Genomic DNA, 19,064 nt, shown 5'->3' on the forward strand with positions numbered 1-19,064 from the left:
GCTCAGCGAAATAAAAGCAGTTAAATAGAATTGATGACACATTTCCTCAACCAACACAACACAAAGAGAAAAAATAGCACCAAGCTTTTATTTGATGAAGTAGTGAAGAAGGAGTTCTCTGTTGTCCTTTTTTTAAATGCCAATTTTCACTTGGGAAAAACATCAATCCAAATCTGGATGGTACAGTATACAACATATTGTCATGATGCCAAAGCTCATAATGGGGAATCCGGCAGAAATGTTTTAACTGAAGCCTGTGATTTTCCTTTTCGGCTTGGTATTCCGCATATCAATTACACCTCTTACTCGATGTAGTTTGTCTGACTCAAAGACAGTGTTACTCGTAAATGATAAGTGACAGACGGATTGGCAGTTGGCATGACCAAGAAGGGCGTTAGAATTTAGGAGGAGGAGCAGTTAGGCGGTCCATTGATGGCTACTTCCCTCTCAGTCAGGATGTGCCGATATGTTCATCCACTGGCCCGAAGACGGCAAGCTGCTGGGGCGTGAAGGAGACCATCAATATACTTTTCGTATCAAGTCTTGGCCTGCCGCTCGTTTTGTCTTCTGCATCCCAGCCCGTCCTTGTAACTTATCTCTCCTTCACTCATTTTTCAACTCCATTCACTGAAAGTAAATCACTCAAATCCAGTCACAGATAAATCATTCAATCGTCCGTCCCCATTTATAAAGTTATTATCTGAAATGTTCCTTCGCAATTTAAATCATTCAGCAAAACCCCTCTTCGTCTCCTTTTATCACCCAGGAGGTGAAAAGCCACATTAGGGTTACCGCCCAGACTATTTTTACCATCAACCATCCAAATTGTCCCACTCTTTCGCTTTTGTTTTTTTAAAGCCTCTTATCTTTAGTCATGCAGTCACAGTGCCAGTGCACTATAAATATGTATGCATGTATTCCCCCCATATAGTACCTATACATTACCTATATAAATTTTTAAATGCATATTGCATGTTCAAATGTAGAGTTGTACATTTTTCATCCATTTCTAGCACTTACCTTTCCCTTCAAGTGCTTTTTGATTATAAATGATTTATTGTTTTCTGTTACATCTAATGAATGTAGTCGTATGGTTATTTGGAGCTTCTGGGTTTGAATCTCTGCTTTAATGCTTTTTTGTGGAGTTTGCATGTTCTTCCTTGCTTGCGTAATGTGCCTTTCAGTGATTGACTGGTAACCAGTCTGTTTATGATGTACTGTACCCCTGCACTAACCCAAAGTCTGCTACAATAGAGCTCCCCGAGCTCGCCTATGACGAATATTAGGATGGTAAAAAAATGAAGGAATTATTATTTTTCAAGATGAGAACTGCATCAAGCGAAAAATTGGAAACAATTAAATATACTTTTTCATATAATTTAATTCACTGTAACAATAATGTAATGTGGGGGCAAATTTGAGATAATGTGACACACTAATTACAGTGGTCAACAGGAAATTTAGATTTGAGATGCCCCAATAATGTATTTTTGATGCTGATTTAAAAATGTACTTTACTTTCTAGCACGTCCGTTTTTGGAGATTTTTGTTTGTTTTTAAGTATAATATGGATTTTTACCATGTGTTGTAATTTATATTAAAAAAAATTCCACTGGTTGCTATTGTGCTATGAAAAACTGATGTGCCAGAGAAAGTCAGATTTGAAATAAGCGCACAAAGTTCCTCTGTTGTTTGAAATATTTAGCAAAAATGTGTTGATCAGTGTTATTTAATGCAGAATATTCATCGCGGTTTCAGTCATGCATGCACCATAGTTATTTTTAGTGAATGCATAGACAGTTACATAGAGTGGAAATGGCTTTCTTATCCTTGGATGGACCAATAGAGACCAACAGTGGTTGCCAGTGCCCTTTATCTAAACTCTGATTACATTTTTGGCTATTGTGGCATCACAGTAACTGGAGACAATAAATACTACTATGCTTAGGTGTAACTGACCCCAAAATGGTTTATTCATTCTTATCCGCATGCAAGTAGATTAATTGTGAAGGGTTAAACTTGCAAGCACTGCAGAAAGTCTTCAGCAGCTGCAATTTTCCCATGAGGGCTGTTTTAAAGTTCTCTTTGTAGTAAGATATTCCTTCATGTGGCATCACTTTCCTCGTAGGCACACGTGTTCACAATGTTTTCCTCAAAGGACAGGTAGCGTAGCATATGTGATGGTTCCACCGTATTCTCTCCACTGAATAGCAATAGAGTTTGTGTTTACATCGCTGCGTCATAGTGAACCACCAGTCTGTTTTTTCTCTGTTCACTAAGAGGCTTTTAAACCGTTTACTCCCCAGTACCAAATTTTAGAAGCCCTATGTCTATAAAAGTAACAGCTTTTAGTGTCCCTGTAGTAAATTGGTCTACAACTGTGGGTGGCCGTATGGTGTGATTTCAGAATATGTTCAAGGGTATTTCCAAAGTACAATAATGTTGTCATCGCAAACTAGAGTTTCCCAGATGTATGTAAAAAAAAAAAAAAAGGGAGATTAAGATTAGATTAGATAGAACTGTATTTATCCCACAGTGGGGAAATTTTCTTCTCGCAGCAGCGTACAAGAGTGCACGAATACAAGAACATGTGAAAAATGTAAAATGGCTAAATTACAGACAAACAAAGACAAGTGCACAACTAAAAACCCATTTACCATATTTTCCGCACTATAAGGCGCACTGGATTATAAAGCGCACCTTCAATGAATGGCCCATTTTAAAATTGTGTCCATATATAAGGCACACCGGATTATAAGGCGCACCTTCAATGAATGGCCCATTTTAAAACTTTGTCCATATATAAATCCATATATTTGGACACGCCTGCCGTAGTGGCTCAATATTGGTCCATATATAAGGCGCACCGGATTATAAGGCGCACTTTTGAGAAAATTGGAGGTTTTTAGGTGCACCTTATAGTGCGAAAAATACGGTACTATAAACAAGGCCAGATTTAATTTTACCAGAAAAGCATAAAATCATAAAGACAACATATTTTTGAATTAGTTGCATTATTTGACACTGACATTATCTACATTATATAGTGAGTGAGAGAGAGCCAGAGTAAATCTGTGTGCCGGTGCACTGTAATTAGGCCCCAAAGAGGCCGGAAAGGCTTACGCTGCCGACCCAATGAGCTCTCCTTTAGGCCTGCGCTCGACACAGCTTCTCCTTTGAGAAGTGCTAAATCAGCTCCATGGGGAGGCTGCCCTCACACAAGCCTGCGCTGATATACGCAGACGCAGTGGGGCTTGCTGAAGATGGATTGTGCCAGTCAAGGGGAAGGTAAACTGAAATCGGTGATTGTCCACATAGATGAGAGTAGCGAGTCTGATGGTCTCGCTGGAGATTTGCTCGAATGAAGCTGAGTAAACAAGGAGCATATATAGTGTGTGTATTGTGTGTGCAGTATGTTTGATTGTGTGTGTTTCATGTTCATCGTGGAACCAACTTATCGCGAGTGTGTACTTCCATTTATTAACCCCGTGTCAACAAAGCTTTTATTACCACCACCAATAATGTCCAAAAGTTTGTAATTTCTCAAGTATTGGCCTCCACTCTACTAGACATCTGCTCTATTTTCGTAGACGATACTTGCAGATGTGCTGGCATAGCCATTTTTTATGCAGGCGCAAGCCTAGTTTCAAGTATTTGGATATTTGGTTGACCATTCTGCACCAGGATGGGTAGTTGTGGTTCAGGATCCCTTCAAAGATGCTTTTGTTCATGTTTAATAATGTTAAAATGTTAGCCAGTTGCTACGGAGAAGTGTTATAGTTAAAGCCATAACGTCACTTCTTGTAACGTCACGTATTTTCCGGACTAAAAGGCGCACCGGACTATAAGGCGCACCTTCAAAGAATGGCCCATTTTAAAACTTTGTCCTTATATAAGGCGCACCATTAATTCATCATGTCAAATTTTTTATCCAAATCAAATCATTCTCCATTTTATCTTTTTTATTTCAACTTCAGACGCAACAAATTACTTTATAATCACAAAATAATGATCCATAGTCTTTTTGATTCAGCGGGCCACTTATGATTGATTTCATAACACAATGCTTCGGGCCAGTTTAAATTTAGGAATTTGGTCCATGTATAAGGCGCACCGGACTATAAGGCGCACCTTTGAGAAAATTTTAGGTTTTTAGGTGCACCTTATAGTCCGGAAAATATGGTAACTGCTGCCAAACACTACTCATTAGCCTCCCTGCCTCTCGCTCGTCTCCAGATGTGTGGGCTCTGATAACAGGGAAGGTGGAACCAAGTCCCGCTAATATGGAAATGAAGGCCTTAATTATGGATGAACACATTATAATATCAAGGCACTAGATTTGATCCCCTTGTATGTTTTGTTTGGAGATGTTATGATGTCAGGGGACACCGCAGACCCTCATGAATTGTGTGTTAGTTTACTGCTCAGCCAGCGAGCAATCAGCAGCACCAAGATTTGCTTTAAGGTTGTTTACACAGGCTTGGATAGTAAATTACTATGGTTTAAAGAGCCGCTGCAAGTTTTATCGCTGTTTAGTTTAAATCACCTGTCATCAGTGAACTAATTGTCCTTCATCTGCAATTTCCATTTCACACGCTGCTCTTTATTTCATGCTTCCATTCCTTTGACAATGAGATTGATACTCCTTTCTTGTTCTTGTCCTAAAATGGCTTTAAACATCTGCCAGTGTTTCAAGAGCATGTAAGGTCCTGGAGGGAAATTTTAAGCTACATAAAATCAGTACTGTCAGTGTTGTGTAAATGTAGATTGTATTCTTGTGAATTTATTAGTATTTATTTTGAATAAATATATTGCGTGCGGATTGCCTTGTATCATTTCTTTTGAAATGTTTTTGTGGTAACCACAGTTTTTTAAATCTCTCTTACTTGTACAGGTAATCCCCTGCTCATTAGATTTTCTTTTTTATTCATCTAGAGAATACAGAAGATTTTCAGAGCCTTTAAGATCTTTATAGATTAGATAAAGTTGAACCAGATTTACACCATTATGAGCGCATAATGGCTCAAAAACGATAACCTTTTAAGTTTATCTGAGGATTAACAGCCGACAGTCACTTTAAAACCTGTTGTTGAAAGTCAATGAGACTTACTCAAGACCAGTTCCCACAATGAAGAAGCGATGTGACCTAGATCAATACTAGCGCTACGCAGGGAAATTTAAAAGAGCTTTAGATTTTAACAAGCATGACCAGCTGAGTGCACCAATTGCTCTGGCTCTGGAATTATACTGTAGGGAACGGAAGGTAATTAAACCAGTAAATTTACTTTAGGCTTCAGATGTCTGCCACTGCGCTCCCACAATTTGCGAAGTGTTTGTCAGAAATCCAAACAAAAAAAGTTTCACTTGATGTGTTCATTTTAGAGATATTGTCTTTTTATTTATTTATTTATTTAAATAAATTCCACCTCAAAACACACATTTTCAAATGATTTTAGTCTGTTACTCCCTTATTAGATTGATTTATTTCTAGATATTTATTTGTGTTGGCTTTACACTTAGTATATAAATCAGCCTTTGTCTTACTTAGTGATACTGTTTATTTTTCTTAAAGGGGTGTCATGTAAATCACAAGACATCTAAAGATAAATAGGTAGAAAACAAAGGTTTCTGATAATCTAAATAAACCACTAATTATCTGGAGAAAAAAAAGCCTTGGCATCAAAAACAACCCAGGCATTTCTGGCTTCAGTTGTGTTAGTCATAAGATCCAAGTAGGTGTTTTGGGATTGCAAATACAGCCTGTGGACATGATCGCTTATTACTTCATCACCACTATGCATGGTAATAATCTTGGCATTTAGAAAAGGTATTAGTTTCGATTAATAGCCAAGCAACTTTTGGTTGCTGCTCACAGATTCATAAATTATATAAGTCTCTTCTGGGGTCAGTTCAGTTGTTTTCATTTTTTTGGCACAAAATTCTCAACCCACTTTTCAGCACTGTTTTGCCCTGTTTTTTTTTGTTTTTTTTGCAGTATTTCAAAACAGAGCGCTGGAGCAGGGTGGAATTTACCACACTGTTGCTTATTGAATGGACTTCAAACAATGGTCTCTCTTGCGTTGATATGCTTTGAGAATGGAAGGCGAACGACAGAAGCCACAATTTGCATTTAATTACGCTTTCCTGCTCCAATAACTTCACCCTATTTATGCATTGAATCACAAACTGTTGTGTGCAGTGCTTTTCACAAAAAAGGACAACACATTGCTATTCAGGTTAGTTTTGTTAGGGTGAAGCACCGTTTTCATTGAATCTAAAATATATTTAAACTTGATGTTTATGAATTTAGGGCCATGTTCTCCCATTTGCACTTAAGCGATTCTTGCCTTAAGATAGATAGATAAATAAATAAATAAATAAATAAATAAATAGAAGAATGAATGAATACATAAATGCATAAATAAATACATGAATGAATGAATGAATGAATGAATGAATGAATGAATGAATGAATGAATGAATGAATGAATGAATGAATGAATGAATGAATGAATGAATGAAATTGGCTTGATATAACTGTTGGAAGAAATAACATGCTTCTAGTATTTGTGTGAATAAGCACAATGGATAATGGCTGCTTCTCATCTGTTGAGGAAAGCAGACATGATTTCCTCTATTAGTACACCGGTTTTCAAGCTGTAAATTATGTGCTCCTGTATACAACACGGCCATTACAAATAAAGGATAACGTGCATGTTGCACCAGCTTTGAATTGAGATGCCACTATATGTGCTCATTTTGTTGCCAGCGCACGTTACGTCTACTTTATAGGGCAATGGTTATCCGAAGGAATATTATGCCGGGTCTTGTCTCTTCATTTTGGTTTCGTGCCTGACATTGCATTGTAATCTCCTATTAAGCAGCTGCATGTCGCTGATAGTCATAATATACATGATGGTCTCAATTGTGGTCCACACGGGTGTTGCTCTGAAAAGATAATTTTTTCTCTCACAAAGAGAGTCATAAAACTTGCATTATATATTACCTGTCCCTTACCATGTCCCTTTTATTTCTCTGTGCTCCTTGTCTAGAATCACTGTGCACACTGTGTGCTGAACCAGAAGGTGAGTGGGCCTGGCCATTCCCCAAAAGCTCTTGTCATCATCCAGCTTGCCTCATGCTGCTTCGAGAGGGTGGGAATGCGTGGGGGCACAACACTGCAGGCACATTTGCTCCTCTATTTTCATTTCAGAGGTGGGGAGACTTAAAAAAAAAAAGGTCAGCCAGATTTTGCTTCAGTGAAAATTTAACATCCAACAACTGTCCTAGACTGTGAGCTTCAGACTAGGGCAAGGCAGGTCATCTAAATGTAATTTCAAGCAGGCCGCTATCTTAATGTGCTTTTAAGTGACTGATTGGCAGCATGACGGCTGAAGGGCAAATCTTCCGAGTGCTGACTCACCACGTGCCTGTGCTTCATTTCACTTTTATGTGCACATGTGACTTCCATGTTCTTTGGTGTGTTGTCACATTGCTTCAGATGTATTTGAGAGACAGAAAGCTGCTTAGCGCTCCATCATCCCGCTTTTCTTCTGTATTCCGGGGCTCTTCTCATGCAGCTCACGCTGCCTCGTCATCCATCTCCAAATGCAAACTATTCCTGGGTGCATCTTTGCTGTTTGGCTCACCAGCCAGCATCTCAAGCGCTCCCTCTTGGATGGATTATATTGTGAGGTGCAATCAGGCATTTCATCTTCTGGGGCTATTGTGGGATTCTGGTTGGAAGTCTGCTGTTAGTAACATTCTCACTAAACACAAGTGGGCAGAAATGGCCCGTGAATACAACACGAGCTGACAGCTTACTTTGCATTTCGCTTCAAGAAAGGTGAATCGAGGAAACAAGCAAACATGCTCAGTGAACGGCTCAGTGTCAGATAAGATATTTTCCCCCGGACTTAACCTTGTCCAGGAATCAACAATGTGCCTGTACGCCCAATAAGCATTATTCTATGTCTCCGAAATCAATGGGGCTTGTGCTTTGCCTGATTGGATTAAGACATAATCAAATTGAGCGTGATAACAGTGACCTTCCCCCTGAGAGGGATAGACAAACAGAAAGAAACTAGGACGGAAAGACTCAAACCGCATTCGTTTGTGTGTTACTTTGGAAGAATAAGCAAGCGCCCTTCAGTGTTGCTTCACTATGACATCGGGACTGCAGGGCTTGAGGGGGAGTTATGAGATCATGGGAGAAAAAGTGCTTGTGTGTGTGCGTGCGTGCGTGTGTGCGTGCGTGCGCGTGTGCGTGTGTGCGTGTAGGAGAGTCTTATTCAGAAAAAACACAGAGCATATCTATCAATTTACGGTATATTAACGTATCTATCTATCTATCTATCTATCTATCTATCTATCTATCTATCTATCTATCTATCTATCTATCTATCTATCTATCTATCTTTATCTATCTATCTCTCTCTCTCACTCTCTTTCTCTCTCTCTCTCTCTCTCTCTCTCTCTCTCGCTCTCTCTCTCTCTATCTTTATCTCTCTCTCTCTCTCTCTCTCTATCTTTATCTATCTCTCTCTCTCTCTTTATCTGTCTCTCTCTCTATCTATTTATCTGTGCATTGGAACAGAACAAACTTATTATTTTCATCAACTTGACAAATCAGATTAATCTATTTAATGGATTGTTGATGTTCAGATAGCAGTGTTTTGTTTCTCTCCGGACAATATCAGATTATTTAGTTTTTGGAATATTTTTTCCCTAAACAATCATTAAGTCTGTCAGTAGTTTTCTGCATACTTCATCTTCCAGCATGTAATGAAAGAACAATGGCAAAGACCCAACACAATTAGCCGAAAGTCGCTAAATGTTCAAGACCAAGGCTGGCAATAAATGTGTATTTGCAAAGAGACATCTGGTTCTAAGAAGCGGCCAGATTACCTGCGAATAACTGCTGCCCGCTGAGAAAAAAAAGGATCACTGCACTGCAAACACTCACACGTCATAACATTAGGAACAGCTGCGCAATACAAAAACAGTATGTGTAAGTGAAAATATTAGAGAGTGAGAACCTGTTTTGTGCTATTTATTCAAGTCACAGCAAAAACTGAAAATATCACAAGGATTTCTGACAGAGGTATAGCGGTAAAAGATTTCATCATCCATGTTTCCCACTGAATTCCGCAAATGACAATATCAATATTCGGTATGAGTGCGGACTGGAACAGCATCATTGGTACATTTTGTTGTGTTTGTTATTTTCATTGGTCAGATGTGACTAGAATATTGATAAATCCACTGGTGACAAAGCGTGTAAGTAAAAATCCATAAATTTACTGTAGCCTGGAAATTGCGGTGTATGCAGTCATAGTTTGGAAAGACTGTCCAGAAAAGATGAATTGTCACATTCAATGAGGTCTCACAGGTAATATAATTCTGTATTACAATCACCCCTCTCATATTGAAATTACCCCAGTCATTGTATTTATACACAAAATGATCATCAACGTCTGATTCAAACCCGAGGACATCGGATTCTTTGTGTTCTTTCTATTTATGCTGCCCAACTGAGCAAATGTATCTCTTCAATCATATTGTAAATCCAGCATCAGACAACAATGGAGGATTTTTACTATCATCAAAAAGTTCTGAAATGTCAAGACAATACATGGGCTATTTAAAATATAACCTTGCTGGTCAAAAATGAGTAATGACAGACTGGACCATGATGGGGCAATTTGATCATAAATATCACTGGAAAATTTCCAGATTCACCTTGGCATCCTGGAATAATCAGAAAGCTTCACACACGACTATGTATTAGCCTTCACGTGTGTTGGAATACGTTCTGTCAAAGTCTGACATCTCATTTTGAATTTCTCACATCGAAGCAGACTTGTCTCTGTGTGCCCTGCGATTGGCTGGCAACCGGTTCAGGGTGTCCCCCGCCTACTGCCCGATGACGGCTGGGATAGGCTCCAGCACTCCCGCGACCCCCGTGGGGACTAAGCGGTTCAGAAAATGGATGGATGGATGGAAGCAGACTTGTTCTGAGCCTAAATATGAGCCCCATCCTTGAGCTGATGCGAGGACAATTTACCCTCTGTCAACAGGCACAAATATCTATCATTAACCAAATTTTATCTCCGACAGAGATGACAAAAAAGGGAAGATGCAACAGGGGAATTGATCGAAACAATGGGTGCCGGTTTAGAACGATGAGTACCTCTTGCGGAAACAAACCAAGGATAAAAAAAATGGAGGACATTTTGGACCTACAATTAAGACACTCTCCTCATGCCCTGTCCTCCATTCAACTGAACATCATTTTTTTAAGTCCAAGAAATGACATTGTGTCATGGCTAGACAAACAGGATTGTTACGACATTGCTGACCAAGGTTGATGTCCAACAAAGGAGGATTGGTCATATGTGAGGAGAGTACAGATTCCCTTTATTATGACAGGCTTCAAAATGTACTTTTTGGTTGCTTTTAAGCCAAGCCATTAAGTCATTAAATGGTGGGCGACTCATCACTCTTTAGTTCAGAGAGAGAGAGCGGGGAGGAGAGAATGTTTGAAGAAAATCTGACATTTTAAGATTTCCTGCAGCAGCCTAGTAAGACGCCATGCAATTAAAAGTGCAAGCAATTTCTTTTCGGTCAGCGAAAGTGCAGCGGCAAAGAAATCTTTTGAACTCATCACCAAGAAATGCAAGTTGCTCTCTCAGCTTGCATTGTCTTCCTCACCTTGATATTTTTAACACTAGCACCCTTCAGTATCATTTTGGAAATCTCAGTTCCACAAGGGGAGACCTCCTGTGAGATGATCTGTGACATGAAAAAAAACATATTTGGCAAAATAATGAGGCTGGGAACTGTAAGGGAGAAGTTGTCGCAGAGAAACAGTGATGACTGTGTGGATCTTTTCTTTGGTGGTGGTGGTGGTGGGGGGGTGAACTATAACAACTCTCTTTCACGCTCGGCTGGAAATTAGCATAAGATAATCACTAAACCCGCCATCTTGGTGGCAAAGTTGCACATGATTAATAACAACGCAGTTAATAATTTTGCTCAATACAGACAGATCTGTATTGTCTGGAAAGAAAATGTCACTTGTGAAACTTAAACGAGGAAAAACATGCCCTCTTTGACATAGGAGTTTTAATCCGGTAATGTTACGCCTCACCTGTTTTTATGGAAAGGCTTAACAGGACATTACAGAGAGAACTCTGCGGTGGAGTTCATAATGCTGCTGTATCAATGTCTGTAAATGAGACAGCAGGAATTTTTACGATGGTGCCTTTTTTTATGTCAGCGTCGCTAAATTGCTTCGCACTGAACAGCAAAATGGTGGGCTCTACTACAGCGAGGGAGAACAAGCCCTACGCAAAAGAGAGTATTTGTGTTGTAGGAACCATTGGGTTTAAATAATTCACTTGGTCATGGCATGGTTTTAAAAACCTTTTAAGAACGCTTCCCAAAGCCGTGATACACAGTATGTTAGCTTTTTGGGAGCTTAAGATCAGGGGATGCTTTGAGAATAATTGTCAATTTTCGTCTATGTGAAGCCCTTTGAGACTGCTTGTGATTTAGGGCTATACAAATAAACTTGACTTGACTTGACTTGGCAGCTGCAATCGAGGCATTGCAGTCAATCTAGAGCAAGAAATACGATAACATCTGGCCTGCCAGTTCAGAACAGACCGTCTGTGAACTCAGCATACAATTAGGATAATAAAAAAAAAAACGCAAACCATTATTGGAAATATGGACATGAGTCCATTGAAGTCTATCATCTTAATGTGAGTCTAATGACCAGCATGACAGATTTAAAAAAAAAAAAAAAGAGAAAGAAAAGTCACTCTGACTGACGTGTAATGTCCAATATAAAAGCAATTTTTCAAACCCTGTTAAAATACAACCAAGGCTGAAGATTCTGAGCCACCTTTAATTGAGCATTTGCTTTTCAGATCAGGTCAGACAATAATTTGGAATGAAGGACTGGTGATTCCTAATCGCTTGCGTGTTCGCTCCATCGTTCTCGTCCTCCTTTCCTTATTTTAAACACATCATATTACAACTTACAACTTATTACAAAAACAGCTATTAGAAATGCAAATTAATATACAGTAGCAGAACAGTAGCAGTCAGTCTAAGCCCAAAGGATAATAATAATCATAATAATAATTAAAAAAAAAAAACTGGTCTGGATTTTGGCATGATAAGTGCATAGTACCTACCTGGGGACTGGCAGCCATTAAAACAAACATAATAAACCAATTACTCCTCCTTACCTCAGCTTTGGGTCATTAAAAGCTCTGTTGTGATTGTGACATATCACATAAATCATCCCTGCATGAATACAGATGTTTTATTACAGGAATAAAGGCCTTTCTTCACGAGAACAAAGGGTTGTATTTTTTTTTCAGAGAATTTTCTTCAAGAACAAAAGGCATTGTTTTCTTTCAAGAATATACTGTAGTGCTATTGACACAGAATTGGGTGTCTTTTCCAGGGAAAATGTGAAAATAAAGTTGTTGTTTTTTTAAATTGACCCTATGCACAGCAGCTCCTTACGTACTTCTGGTTTCCATTTATTCCAAGCTATCTGGAGGAACAATTACCTCATTCTTTGAAATTGAGTTTATGCGGGTTTTTGTAATGGCAATGCTTTTCATGGTGATTTTTTTTATGTAATGTATTGCCTGTTGTGATTGTTATTGAGTCTATTTGTCAATTGAGTGGGAAATTTTCACAAAGTGATATTCCCACAGGAACTAAACTTCTCAACCGATCTAGTAGTTCAGCACAATACGTACTGTGCTATGGAGCACATGATTTAATCTACATCACAGTATTTCAGGCTAGCATCATTTTAAATTACAATCAAAGTTTATCTCTGCACTTTTATTCAGGAAAATTCATTGCTTGGCTAACCAAGCAGAAGGAATGACTGCAGATAGCAGACCGGTTCACTTCGGGATCACGACCACTGTGGCTATGAATAGACAAAGTGGATTGGGAGTGTCGATGACTGATGCTTGCTGTCTCGCCGCAGCTTCGGTAACTCGTTGAGCTTCCATTTTCACCTACCTGTATTTGAATTTGCACATCATGTTCCAAATGAGAAATTTTTGTCAGTAGAGTTGTCTCTTTTAGTTCTGTTTTTCCCACTGAGCTGACATCGTTGACATTTGACATTCCTCTGCCAGAGCAGCTTATGAAACAAGAAGCCTCATTACTACGGCATGGTCCTCGAGAATTTATTCACCGTGGTACAACCCTTTAAAAGTTGACCACCTTTGGCCTGACCAGAGACCTATGAATTACCAGCACTCCAAACTTGGTTTCCTAGCCCAACAAGCTCCTGTAATATATGTCTAAATCTGCCGCTCTGTTCGCTATTAACTTGTGTGCACAGTAGTGATAACAACTGATTTGAGTGGGGTCAGACACATTTCCCAGTGGCTTTAAAATCCCCTGCCTCCAGTCTGACTCGGGCTTTGTAGCAACCTAGAAACGTGCCCACCGGAACAAAAAGTGAAACTTTGGGAAATTGATCCTGGGGAAACAGCGTCTTCATAATCGCTAACAAAACTGGGTCTTGCATTATTAAACTTTACACAGTCATTTGGATCAGTAACTTTCGGCAGTGTCATTATGGGGTGGTGTGCCTGTGCTGTCTGTTCCCATACATATTCTCTTTATAATTGGATAGAGTGTTGGATAAAGGAAATGATGCACAACTGACTCAGGGATGTGGTCCTACTAAAGGAGAAGTAACATTTTTGTCATTCTATTGTTTTCATTCCGCTGAATTCTAATTCGGATTTTGGCAACAATCAGTTCGGCAAATCCAGTGATGACATTTTTCCCCAAAGAAAATAATAGAAATACAGGAAAATCCTAAAACTATTTTCAAAAGGAAGTTTTGCCCTTCCCCTATCCTAGTACATTCAATTTTTACTGTTAAAAATTGTTCATAATTAGCACGTCATTCCCAAAAAAATCGCTTTATTTGGAAAAAAAATTGTCTGACTTGACGCTCGGGGTCAGCGACTGTTCAATCAAGGACTTCCTTTGTCAAGCCAACCTCAGGACACAATAGCTGACCCTTTTCATCCAACCAACCACCTACTGTTTGCCAAAATATCACATGGGTTAATTGTGTGTGCGGTGTCCTGAACCTAAAGACCCCACCACCACCGTCACACACACATATTTCATTTCTTCAAGGACTCTCTAGGTGTCTGACGTGGACTTTGGGACACATTGATTGCCCTTTCACTTGAGGCACAGTGTGTGGATGTGGACGAAGGATGTTTGCCTTGCCTTGTCATTCTCCATTAGTATTTTTTAGACGTTATTTTTGAATGAGAATTAGAACTCATCGTGGAGAGCTTGAGCTCTTGTGACACTTTACAACAATGGTCGACCACTGAGAGGAAGAATTGCGAATGTGGGTCAAAACTATGCATACACCCACGGAAGTGTTTTTCCTTCATTGTCTGCCGAGGAAAATCTATCAGACAGTCGAAAATATCATGTCTTTTTCCAGTGGCTTTATTATAATAAAAGGTAGGCGGTGCACAAGCTACTTATGGACACTATATATAACACAAAAAGGAAAATGATCTTTTTTTTCCCCTTTCTTCCATTTTCTCTTCCACAAAACAATGCATTTCTTTTAAAAAAAAAATATTGTAGAAATTACAGCTAAAGTGTCATAAGACTTATGAACACTTGTCATTTTATGTTTCCAGATACTAACTCAGTTCATCCATTCATTTTCTACACTGCTTATCCTGCTGGATCATAGCTTTAGGTTTAAATGATAGCTGATAGTCCATAGCATTCCTGACATTTCTTCGAGTTGAAGTGCTGGTGTTGGTGGTGAAGGAGGGGCATGGACGTAATTTCACTCTGCAACAGTGATTTCATGAGGTTCAGTTTTTGTAAATGAGATGAGGTGCAATACGACGGGTTCATACAATTCTACTGATGATGCATTACTAATTCCAAAATTATGGGGGCTATTCAAAAAGCTGAGGTGTCAGCTTATTTTTTTTTTTCATTCTGGCTGAAAACCCAGCAAGTTGTTATAGTCTCACTTTAACATGGCTGGCACGAGTGTTTACAGATTTAGCCTTCCTAATCCTATTGTGTACTAAAGTGTCAGTGGTGGCCCACTACGTCTTTGTAAGTGATACTCGACTCGCTCTAAAAGCTCACATTATGAACTCAAGCTGGTGATTTTTCCATTTTTGCTTTTATCAGACGGACAAAACACACCAGTTGTGGTTAGCTTATCAAATAAATCAACACGTCTCAGGTGGTATTTTGAAATAAAATAGAACCACGGTCATGGTGATGTTTATTTCAGGCTTCTTTTTTTTTGTATGTGGCTCTGTGGATGGCATACATGACGAGCTCAGTATTTAGGGACCAACATTTGAGGCTAATTTAGAGACATGACGATGATAGGCGCTTACCCTCTATGTCACATCGTGTTGGATATGAAAACGAGGGTGGGGAAGGATATCACAAGCACTTTAATTGATTTCAGACCGCCCTCATGTTGTGCATTTGTAATGGCCGCACAGTTAAATAGTGACACACAGAGGGCATTCTGTGCTGGGAATGTTTTTCTGCATAATTGAAGAGGCACAGTAGCTGTGAGGTCAATATTGAGGTAATTAAGTTTGGAAGGTGTTTATTGTGGTGAATCGTTGTATTTTTACAAATTCCAAGGTTGGGTTAATTAGTTTGACCCAGCAGAATAGGTTGAAGCTTGAAATTTGGAGCTGAAGCTGGTTACCATTTTGTAGTTTTGTGTATTTAAATTGAGGTCAATTTAATGTATCGTCCTTAGAAAATGTTAATGCCGGCTAGATGCTCAGTAAGTAACTTGCTGTGTTGACCCCTGACCGGTATGGATAGTTAGTTTTTACCTCCAGAATTTGACTCAATGTGCTAGTTTAAATCTTCATCCCAATGCAATAAATAACACAAAATAGTCTTTCGCAGTCTGGAGAAGGAACCCTTCAAAACTGAGACAGCCAGAGCCAGTTTGTTCATGAGGAATGGTCTAAAATTGTTGGTGTGTCTTCAGTTTTACAGAAATCGATGGACTGCAGTTAACCAGTGCCCGTTGTCAACAAGAGAGACACAATAGTTTGCTCCGTTACCAATCATACACTGAACTGTTGCTGTCAATGTTTGTTTCCTGCTCCCTTCTGTCATACATTATAGTGTGAGGCAGTGGGTGACAGCCGCTAAAATCCAATCCAGTGATTCCAAACATCCGCCGTCCATGCTTTTCGCATTTCACGGCAATCCCATTAGAGCTGCTAGCGTTGTGGATCTGCGAGGGAAACTAAATCAGCCTGCTCCCTCCATTGAATTACTACTCGAATCATGTGCTTTTAGTAACTGCCTGGGGAAGCACATGAACGTGTGCCTGCTCCCAGAAGGGTGCTTTGGGACAGATGTTGACTGTCAAGTCAGCATCAACATGATTATCTCCTCTACATTTCCCTTAGTAGTCATCTTAATAAGGGTAGGCACATAATGCTTTGTAAGATTGTAACCATTTCTTAAAATGTGAGAGACCCCAAGGCAAGGAAAAAAATTGGCTTACTGCTCTTATTGTGCAGTTGAGACGACCAATACAGCATACCACACATAATATCTCCGTTGATAATCGCAAGTGTCCTCGCTGAACACCAAGACATGATGTCAGTATCAAGACTAACCTGTGAGATGTAGCACGGTGCCACAGGCAACCCAGACAGCCACAAAATACAAAGAAAAGCAGTATAAGGACTAAATGAAGCTAAAATGAGCATTCCCATAGCTACTAATTTAGATTGTGGTTGCAAATCTGCTAATAATTTTTACTGTGGCAAATTGGGGTACTTGTGACCAAATGAGAGGGTAATTAGCTATTGTTTCGTTTCACATCACAATCACGGAGGATTTGCAATTGTACTGAGCATGAATAAAAAAATTAATCTTCATTTCCAAGTAGATCAGGGATGGGAAAATTCCTTTTAACGCACAACACACCGGATGGTTAGTCATAATCTGTCGGAGATTTCTGATCAGAGGCGTGGTGGGCATCGGGAATTTCGGGCGAATTTTCCCAAATGGCTGGTGTATTTCTAGGCCAGTAATTTTTGTATCCCGTTGCTAAATTTGATTCATGAACGTGTCAGCTGCCATCACGCCCCCAGACAACTTTGTTTTTTTTGTTATTGCTTCTTCAGTTCACAATTTTTCCAGATTAATCATTAATATGTCTCTGAAAGTAAACAAAACACAAAAGTCACTTTGTGCTTTCTGTGTCTTTTTTTTGTGGCCTAATCCATAAAATTAATACATATTTGGTTAGGAATGATGGTCTCAATATCTTGTAGCTGTCACTAAATGTCCTTCAGTTTTCTAACAACAACGGGATTTCCTGTGCTTCTTAGTAGCATCAACATCTTGAAAGGTTTGTAATCTCACAAAGCATTCAATCTGGTGTGTAACAGACTAGTTCAAGTTGCTCTATATGAACAGTGCCCCCGAGGTAATTGCCATAGTGATAAGATACTGTATAAATAAAGTTGACACGAATTGAATGCAGTCATATTATAATATTTGCCGCTGAAAGCACTTGAGTGGGCATATGCGCTGCTTGCCACTGACTGCTCAATATTTATTGTATGCTGTGTTTAGAGCACACCCAGGGCATTGTCAATAGTGCCTCATTCATTTCCCTGCTGTGAAATCAGGCCAGTAAAACACTGGGACAGGCACTTAAACTAATTGCATTCTACCATCAGACGCGGCCAGATTCACCTCCACTCCCTGGAGCGACACGGAGCAACTTTCCTCACTCCAAACCATTACATACGTGTTAAAAGTGTCTCCATGCAAACAAATGGGTGCTTTCAGAAAAATAATTGTAGATGTGATCTTAACAGGCTTTGCATGGGGGTCTGAATTTCCAGCCTCTGAGGTTGAATTCTCTATTTATGCAGCCGTAGTGTGGAAATAGGTTGCCAAAGAAAAACTGAGCATCAGGAAGGGAAATACCTTGTGTGGTTTTTTTCTGGACAGACAGAGTAAATTCAAACAGCGCTTGAAGACCTTTAATGATTTTGTCTGTGTGACCGATTGACTGCATTGGGCATGTGTTAGTTTAATATTGATTCAATTATCTTTTTATTTAATCCCTGTTAAATCCCTTAGTTGGCGCATAGGGAACCTCTTGGTGTGTTGCCGTGGTAACCAGAAATGGTTCTGAGGCCACAAATAATTTTGTTTGAAAAATGCAGTAGTGGCTGCTTCATACGACGTGATCTTGTCTTCTCTCACATTTACGCAGGGTTTTCCTGTGTTTCTAAATTTATGACTACAGCTGCAATGGATTTTTGAGTCCAGCATGCACACGTGCGGTGTCGTACCTCACTTGGTATGAGCGATGTACAAGGGCCTTGTTGGATTCTATGAACATTTATATGGCTGTTTAAGCTTTTAGGGGATTCGGTCGGAGATTGCGGTGTCCCTCAAACAGTTTTATAACATTGCTTCTATGTGATCGTAAGTTTTCATACCAATTATCCTTTTCAAGGTCATGGCAGAGGCTGGAGTCTTTCCCAACTGATACAGGCTAAGAGGATATGCTTCATGGCAGCATAATGAGAATGACTCAGTCAATCAGTGGTATGTAACTTTTATTATTTGTATCATTGGTTTATTGCCGTTTACTTCCACCGGTAGTGTTGTGGTACGTGCTGCTATATTTCGCAGGTTTCATTACTTGTCGGTGCCTTAATACGCAACACTGCCAGTCCTAAGCCCAGGAGAAATAATAGGGAGGTTATGTCCGAAAGGGCATCGAGCGTAAAAAGTGTGCCGAACAATTCATGCGAGCGACTCACTTATTGTGTACCTATGTGTTGTTGGTGCTGATGCCTGTGGAGTAATTTACACGCAATTTGGTGGGCGGATTGTTTTAACGTCTCTGGTGATATTTGGATATGCATATAAATAGACGCATATAGGCTCTGAATTGGAATTAGGCAGGTAAACATGCAGTGGAAATTAGC

The 19,064-nt window shown here is 39.5% G+C and overlaps 1 protein-coding gene across 5 annotated transcripts in view; it reads left to right on the forward strand.

Moving 5' to 3' along the window:
• The window catches only part of dlgap2a (discs, large (Drosophila) homolog-associated protein 2a), a 70,458-nt gene that overhangs the window by 18,721 nt on the left and 32,673 nt on the right, over positions 1-19,064 (forward strand). Inside the window, exon 2 of one of the 5 annotated variants that reach the window (XM_037241514.1) lies at positions 7,053-7,085. The exons of the other annotated variants lie outside the window; for them this stretch is intronic. The gene's annotated coding sequence lies outside the window, so the exon portion shown is untranslated. The remainder of the gene's footprint in view (positions 1-7,052; positions 7,086-19,064) is intronic. 5 annotated transcript variants of the gene reach the window in all.

Source organism: Syngnathus acus, chromosome 22 (genome assembly GCF_901709675.1).
Source record: "Syngnathus acus chromosome 22, fSynAcu1.2, whole genome shotgun sequence".
Lineage (NCBI taxonomy): Eukaryota > Metazoa > Chordata > Actinopteri > Syngnathiformes > Syngnathidae > Syngnathus > Syngnathus acus.